The sequence below is a fragment of the Canis aureus genome, chromosome 16 (genome assembly GCF_053574225.1).
Source record: "Canis aureus isolate CA01 chromosome 16, VMU_Caureus_v.1.0, whole genome shotgun sequence".
Lineage (NCBI taxonomy): Eukaryota > Metazoa > Chordata > Mammalia > Carnivora > Canidae > Canis > Canis aureus.
The window spans coordinates 43718184-43727105 of record NC_135626.1 but is presented as its reverse complement, the minus strand read 5'-3'; the positions used below and the strand labels follow the sequence as shown (position 1 = coordinate 43727105).

Here is an 8922-nt window from a genome sequence, read left to right as displayed (position 1 = left end):
AGAATATATCCATTTTCCTGCATCTTGCTTATATACATTTCATTTTATGTGTATGCCTAAATACATTGTGAGTTTGACAAACCTATACCGTAATTTTGAAAAATGAATCTGCTTTTCTCCATGACTATTAACTCTTAATAGTAAGAGACATGATTTATTTTCCCCTTGAATTATTACCTCTCTCATAGGAGAGAGTATCAGACATCAAAGATCAACCTGGCTTTGTAGAAACAACACTGGAATTGAAGTGGAAATGGAACACAAAGTTTTCTCTGTCCTGCCCTCATTGTATGATCTTGGTTAAGTAAATCAACTTCTCTGAATTTTGCTTCCCTTCTATTCAGTAATGAGATTATTTAATCCCGAAGTTTCCTATTGCTGATAAAATGCTATGACTCTGCAATCCTCTTACATTGGTCTGAATTTTATCTATGATGTCTTTAAATATTTTATAAAATAAATCCTGCTATTTGCTGTCTGCCTGATTATACCTAAGGTTCTCTGGTATATTTGTTCCATTAGGTGTTGGATGTTATTTTCAGAGATACGATTTAAAGTTTCCAGGCAGCTAGACTAATCTCTTTTGAGATTGGGACCTCATTTGGTTATGGCCTCACATTAATAATCAGTTTATTGTACCATGAACTTCCCCACTAATTCATCTTATATTTGTGAATCTATATTATATCTATATTTATATCAATTTCTAGATCGGGACATTTAAGAATATGATTTGAGAACATTCCAGAATAGGATCTCTTTAGTCCTGTTCTTAAGCCCTAGAGTACCTTAAGATTTATTTCTTTATTTAGAACAATCTCTTCTTTCAGTGCACTAAATTATTATATCCCATCTACCTAAAAGCTTTGAAAATATCTTCAAGTGTTCAATTTACATCTGGTGGTGAGAAGAGGCATGGGGAACATAAACTACTGGCCAGACCCTGTTCAGAATTCTTCTATTTGCTTAGCTCCATTGTGACTCCAGCAAAGAGTTAAGCTAAAAAAAAAAAAAAAAAAAAAAAAATCCTTAACTCATGTACCTTCAGTGTTCTGTGAGAACAATGGAATAGAAAAGTAGCACATTATAGGCCTCACCCAAAGAAGGGGCTCAGGTTTGTACATTTCAACCTCATCTAGTCTCCATCTTATTAATGGTTTAATTTTGGCAGCTACACACCCAAGAGTGAAAGACATAAAATCCACAATTTTACCACAGCTGTTTCCTACTTCCTCTACAAAATTATTTAAACACCTTGTGACCTAAGGGGAAAGGATAAATGAATGACTTTCCAAATGAATTATCTCCTGTCTGCTGTGTCATTTCAGAAGTACTTGCTAATGGACAGAATAATCTTTCACAATTATCTTTCATGATCTGGAGATTTAAAAACTGTACTTAATCCCTGTTCCTATGTTTTCATTCTTAGAACTGCACTTTACATAGAAGCAGAATTGCTATAAGAAATATGGAATCATGCTTCATTTGAGAAAGCAGAGAGGATTTACTAAATACTCTAAAATCCTTCTGAAAATCTTGTCTTCAGGAGGGAGCTTCAGGATCACATCTTTAGGATTTGGAAACGTAAATTGTGCTGCCAAAGAGTTTTCTTTTTTTATAAGTAGTGAGCTATACAAACATGTTTTGAAATACCATTTTGAGGATACAAAGTCCAGATTCATATTAAAATTAAAAGGAAATTGAATTACATAGTGGTAATAACACCCCTACCTGGTCATCTGTTAGTAATGCCATGGTAAATATAATTTCAGTGATAAATCTCTGCCAGTACTACCATGTCCCTCTTCCACAACCACAGAGCATATACACATACACAAAAAGGAGTAAGACAAGGAGGGGGGAAAAAGCCACTAAAACACCTCACATAATAAGTCAACACTTATAGTATTAAAATATCAACCCTTTGGACAAAAGAAAATAGGAATGATAACTGATCCTAAGTCAGGTACAATCTTGAATATTTCTTTCATCGATAGAGATCTTGCAGCTGAAGTTATGTGAGAAAGGTTAATTAGATTAAAATTAACTCTACCACTGACTATGGGGATCTTAATCATGCAAATGCTTGAATCTTACTATTTTTTTTTCAGCTTGATACCCAGAGGTGATGTTTGCTTAGCTCAAAATGACTTTTTTCTCTTGCCCACAACACCCAATGGAATGTGTCTCCGGCAGCCAAAATTGAACATAGTTGATTGAACAAGGGTAAGCACTTGAAAGGAATGGGACCAATAAGATCCTCTCCCCTAAAAGCTGGACAGAATGGCTAAGTGGTTCTCATCAGCTTGAGAGAGAGAAAGTTTCCGAGGTTAGCACAATCATTTCACCTGAATTCACTATTGGCAAATAATGCCATTCCATGAAAAGGTATGACGGATATGTCCAGAGAGATTACAAACATCTCAACCTGGGCTCCTTAAAGTCTCCATTTCTTCATTCCAGTTGTTACCTACTTTCTAACCCTGATTTCTAGAGACATTGCTCACTATTAATAAGCTTCTTTTCTGATACTTAAATGAACAAAAATTGATTTGAATGGTTATACCCCCAAATTCCTGTCTCATACAGGTAACTATAGAATATAATAACTACTTTAACCTAACTATACCTAATTTTAGAAATGAAAATGAAATGTAACAATGTGATGACAATTCTGAGAAATAGAAATTCTAAAGAACATACTACAGTTTTTATTGACACATTGCAGATAGTGATTATTGAATAATTCTTGAATCTTTTTTACTCATTTAAGGGTAAAATTTTTTAACAATATATGTGAGTAGGGTATCTTGAAAAAGCCACAGTTTAATTGGCATACAAATCACAAACTGCTTTGGGGAAATATTTTAACATTAATCTGGTTTGTGTCTACTTAGTGTGAAAAGTTCCGAGTTTTTTCCCTCTCAACCAATATTCTCTGAAATTTCTTGCTCTCAGAATGTGTAGAAAGACAACATATTATCCTTTCTCCAATCGGAATCATCACAACGTTGGTTAGGCTTTTATTTCTCCTATAAAATGTCTTTTATTTAATAGGATCTATTTCCCAGGTGTTAAATTTTCCAGAAGAATAATTTCCCTTGTTTTAACTCCTGGCCTGTATGGCATTGGTCTCTCTTGACTAGTTACTTGCATATAAAAAGAGTTAATTTAAATTCAAGTCCGGCAACCTATTTTCCACTGTTTGTAGATGACATTACGTAGTGGAAACTAATATAGGTCCTTGTTAAAATGTTTTTCTATTTCAAAAGTGATTTATTTTGAATTCAATTTCCCAGTTATTAATATAAACATCTAATTCAAAAATGTAATGTCTTAATAACAAAGTCCATTGAATTGGGACAAATTTCTGTCTGTTTCAGGAGACTGGGGTAGAAATCTTTATATGGGTAGAGTTCTATTGTCATTTTAACATTAATGCATGTGGTATCATAAAATCCATATTGGTATAAACATTAGTCACTAGGCCACAGACTTCCTTTTTCATTTTATATATGTACCAAAATGATGCAAAACATGTTACACTAGGGGGTAGCTTTTTATACTTCTGGGTCACCACTTGTTGGAAGAGAGAACAATGGGCTAGATCTAGAGAGAAAGAGATCTTTCTTTCTTTCTTTCTTTCTTTCTTTCTTTCTTTCTTTCTTCTTTCTTTCTTTCCTCTTCCTTTAATACTGGCTACAAGTAGGCAAGTTTAACCAAGAGGAAATTTAAAATATCATCTTGTTAACATTTTTCCACATCTGCAAGGCCTATCCTTAGAAGATTTAATTTTAAAAAGATTTCCTCTTATCATGAACAGGTTATGACATAAGCCAAGTACTAAATTCTAGTTTAATATCTTCTTAGAGCAGTTTTCTTAGAATCCTGTGAAGTTCTGTGTTGCTTTATTCTCCCCTTCTTGCCTGCCACTTTCCAAAACTTCCTGACTCCCTTTCTCCATGATTTGTAATCTCTGTGATCCTTCAAGGCTCACATAAGACCTCAACAAAACTTTTCTCAAAGTTCAAGGCAACAGCTACTTCTTCCCATACTTGATTTATCATAATAGGATTCATGCTTGGCATTTAGTGGTACAAGGAGAAATAAACATTTATTAATGAATGGTTCCTCTTTGGTAGATATTTTTAGTCTATTATAATTTCTAATTCATCTCTCATTTATCTAATTTGGTAAACTAATAGAATGATTCCTCAAAGTACAGATATTACAATAACAATATCTTCTGTCCTTTGCCATCACCCAAGTAAGCTTTGAAAAACACTTATGTTTGTCTTACAGAGCCAGTCTTCTTTTGATTAGGTCTTAAATAGCTCCTAATTCTACTGAACATACATGAAATCTGTAGGATTAATTTTCTTTTTCTCTCCTTTAATTAGATCCTTCTTTTCTTCATAATCCATTATCATTTCTTGAATATAAATAAAAAATAAATAAATGGACAATTAAGCTAAAAAATAAAGCATGACATCATATTGGGCAAACAAGCTATCCACATAGGTTAGTTAAATAATAATTGAAGATATATGTATACAGTGCCACAAGACAAGGTATGTTCCATTGGTGAGGACAATGGCTCATGTAGTTTCACAGGAGAGAGAGGTTACATTCATCATGAATGAACTGAGACAACTGCATAGAAGAGGGGACTTTTTCTCTGGGCCTAGAAGAATTGTTTGAAATGGGAGCAAATGCATTTTAGGCAAGAGAGGTAAGTATGAAGAAAGGAAAGGAAGTAAGATAATGCAGGGATTGTTGGATTGACTAGCTAGCAGCAAAGAGCAGACAAGATTAAAAAGAAAGATGAAAAACAAAACAAAACAAAAGACTAAAAGGGAAGATGGATTGTTGGACAGTAGAAGGTCTGAATAGCATGCTAAGAATTTAAGGGTTTACCCTTGAGGAAATGAAAGAAACTGAGTTTTTTTTTTTTTTTTTTTTTAAGAAACTGAGTTTTAAAACCAGAATTAAAGTGTCACATTCAAAAGACTTAGCTTGTTGCAGATTTAGTTAATTTGATAAGGAAGAGACTGAAGGAAAGGAGATGGGGACTGTTGATGGAGCACTGAAGGGAACTATGAGAGCCTAAAGTGAATATGTGGCATCACCAAAAGAAAAAACAAAAATAACTGCTGCATGACATGGAAAGAGGAACCCACTGGGCTTGGAGACTCAAGGAGTTTTGTAAGGTTAAAGCATCAAAAGTCCCAAACTGATACTAAAAGAAAACAGAAAAAAGAGAAAAGAAAAGAAAAGAAAGAAAAGAAAAGAAAGAAAGAAAGAAAGAAAGAAAGAAAGAAAGAAGAAAGAAAGAAAGAAAGAAAGAAAGAAAGAAAGAAAGAAAGAAAGAAAGAAAGAAAGAAAAGCATGTCAAAAAGAAGAGGGAATATTCATCTTTGGAATTACTTAGTAATGAAAAGTTTATTCCCCTCCAGTGGAGAGTTCACAGTTACACTGGTATGCTCCTTTCAACAACTAGGGTCTTCCAACTACTTGAATACCCTTGATTTTAGAAGTATTCTTTTTCAATTGTGTGAATCTACATAGCTCCTGAGAGTAAGACGCTACAATGTATTGAATGCACAGCACACCAAATCTCCCAGAATATCCTTTATGGGGACAACTCTCTAAAAAACTATTGAAAATGTGTTGAATTTACATACTCATAACCTGACACAAATTTCTCCTTGTTGCCCAACCTCTGACCTTCCCCATACACACACATACGCACACACACAAACACACACACTCTCTCTCTCTCACACACATTCTTAACTGGCTTTTTAGGCTGCAACAGAAGTCCCTTTGTAAGTCTGCTCAAGGAAGATGCGATTAAGATAATTTGAAATAACCATTTTTCCCCACCTGGGCTTATTAAAGCTAGATGTTTATCTAGAGGCATTCTGCACCTAACTATAAGCTGGGAGACCCCAGTGTCAACAGTAGTAGCAAAAAATGAAAATTACTATAAAAATTCCATATTTTAAGAGAAAGGTATCTTTTAACAAAGTTTATAAATTGAGATATGCAAAATGAGTTTGTAATCTGTGGAAAATCTGTCTCAGGATATTTGATATAAATGCATTATATGTAGGGGTACATACTTTTAAGAGCAAAACCAATGCTCTTAATTGCTCATAAAAGAGTGAATAATTAATAGATCTATTAAGGCATACCTTCTATACTTTATGAATTTAATACTGAAAAGTAGTATAAATAAGAAAAAGCATTGAGCAAGGAAAACAGGCTATTGAACTGAATTCTGAAGTGTGTGTGTGTGTGTGTGTGTGTGTGTGTGTGTGTGGCTGGAGGTGGAAGTTTGAAATGCTCTTAAAATTATTTTTATAAATAGAATACTATCAGAATACTATTTTAAAGAAAAATAAAGTTAGGAAATTGAACTCATTCACAAATGGCAGGTTAGGAAGATGATGGAGACTTAAATTGGGAACTCATTTAAAAAGCTGCTCTGGTAAATCCATGCTGTGGATACCTCTCCTCTCCATGTATGTAGAGATGGCCACTATTGCAGGAACACAGGTTATAAGTAAATTCTAAATAAATTGCAAAGAGCTGAGGGCCAAGACGTGTGGCCATCCAAGTAGAAGGGTAAAGTACTTTTCTCAGCCACGCTGCTCATTCACTTGGTAAATCACAAGGAAACTGTCCTCTGTGGGATCTCAGAATACGTTAGTTCTCAAGCACAAGGGTGAGAACCGTCTTGACATACTTCCTCTCAGGGTTAAATAATCTGGATTCTGAGAGTCCATGGAGAAAGAGAGATGAATTAGAGGAATTAACCTGGGAACTCATCTTAGTCACATGTGTGCATTTCAGCGAGTGCAACAATCTAATTGTTTTTTTTTTTATTATAGTGAAAGGTTATCTCTAATTCGTACTGATAGGAAGCCACGAGCTGTGTTCTGAACAATTTACTAAATATAAACGGCTGATACATGCTTTCGTGATCCAAATGAGGGCTTTTCCTACTTCTCACATTTTGATGGCTTGCTCACTTGTTTGTTTCTCCAAATTCTTTGCACTGCAGATCTTGGATCTGTTACCTTTGTACAAAGCGAGCCAATTGGGGAAATCCGCTCTCACTGCTCCTCTACTGAGGAAGAACAACAGTGGATTAATGATTTCGATGTTTCAGGCAAACTAGCTAATTTACATACAAATTAAAATTTAATGTAACCTATGATAGTTTTATTGCATGTTATTGCTTCAAAAAAAAAAAAAAAAGAAAGAAATCTTCCACCCCTTGGAAGTTTTTCCTAATTAATTGTAAATCTGTCCATTGCATCCTGCCCTAATTAAAAAAAAATTAATTAATTTAAAAAAATAATAAATGCCATGATTCCTGCTTTACCTATCATCCCACAGTACATATTGACGTCGTTTTTATGGGCGTAATGTTAGTGGGCAAAAATGTCAATGCATAACATTAATATGTAGCAATATTAATGCCAAACAATGATTTAAGCCGCAGGAGAATCTTATAGGTCAACTTCTAGTTGATTGCTATCTTAATAGGAGAGTAAAAAATGTTATACATCCCAATACTCCCAAAAGTGATTCTCCAAAGGGTGATTTTGTCCCTCAGGGTACCTTTGGCAAGGTCTGGAGAGTTTTGATTAGCCTGGCTGGAGGGGGTTTACTACTGACATCTAGTGGGTAGAGGTCAGGCCTGCTGGTAAACATGCTGAATTACAAAGAACGGGCCACCCCTACCCCAAAAAACAATTCTCTAATCAAAATGTAAATAGGATTCCTATTTTCCCTTTTCCTGCACTATAAACTAACAAACTTTTTTTCACTGATGAAGGGTTTGCTTCCTATTTTAGGGAATTGTGTATATGTGTGTGTGTGTGTGTGTGTGTGTGTGTGTGTGTGTCTGTAGGCTGAGGAATGTATAGGCTGAAGATAAAATAAATTCTCTCGACTTAAACAAGCCAGAAGCAAAACATGCCTTCCTACCATTGCCTAATATAATAATTAAAATTACTAAATCAAATTTCAAAATCCAACTTACTGAGAAGAAACAAAGAGCATATGTTCTCTGTAGAGTATTAGAATAATGCATTGGGTCACCATTAATTATTAAATGAAGCTACAAGTATGACAATAGCAAAAATATAAAAATGTAATATGCAAAAAAATGTTAAAAAGTAACAAAAAAAAGTAAAAATGTACATTTTTGTCCCTTATTCATAAAATGGCAATTTTCTGCAATGGCTAATCTCTGAAGTAGGGAAGGACAAAAAAGGAATTTGATGTTCCTCTTTACATTTATGATTTAATTTCCAGAGTGACTTCTTATTGTAACTGAAATTCTTTCTTGACTAGAGGTCCATCTGGGACTATTTATAAAATAAACTGTATTTCACAAGTCCTTTGCAAAGCTAATCAACAATGACAGAAAATAGCCTAGAATTGCCTTGGGCTAATTGTGGGTAGAAACTGTGCAAAGAGACATAAGGGAACCATTTGGAATGATGGAGATATTCTATATCTTGATAGGGGTGGTGATTGCATAAGTGTGTGTATTTGTCAAAACTCATTGGATACACTTAAAATGGGTGCACTTGAGTATAAGTAAATTGTATAATAATAAAGCAGGGTGGGTTTTTTTTTTAATTGCCTGCTTTGGATAATAAATCATATGGCTATTTTACTCCTAAATCTAGTCAAAGTAGCATCTCACACTCAGATTTGGTAATCAAGTAACACATTATTTTATGTGTGCAATGGCTACGAACAACTAGAACATCCTCTGTGTGCTCTGCCCATACCAAATCATTTCCTTCTCTTTGTTTTAAAGATGAGGAAACAGAACCCAAAGATTTTGATAGTAAAAATATCCTTTACTTTGAAAAAAAAAAAAAGAATATCTAAGGC

At 34.2% G+C, this 8922-nt stretch overlaps 1 long non-coding RNA gene across 1 annotated transcript in view; it reads left to right on the top strand.

Moving 5' to 3' along the window:
- Window positions 1-1038: 1038 nt before the first annotated feature.
- The window catches only part of LOC144285368 (uncharacterized), a 31595-nt gene continuing 23711 nt past the window's right edge, over window positions 1039-8922 (top strand). Inside the window, exons 1-2 of the long non-coding RNA XR_013353644.1 lie at window positions 1039-1114; window positions 2112-2226. This is a non-coding gene — a long non-coding RNA (uncharacterized LOC144285368). The remainder of the gene's footprint in view (window positions 1115-2111; window positions 2227-8922) is intronic.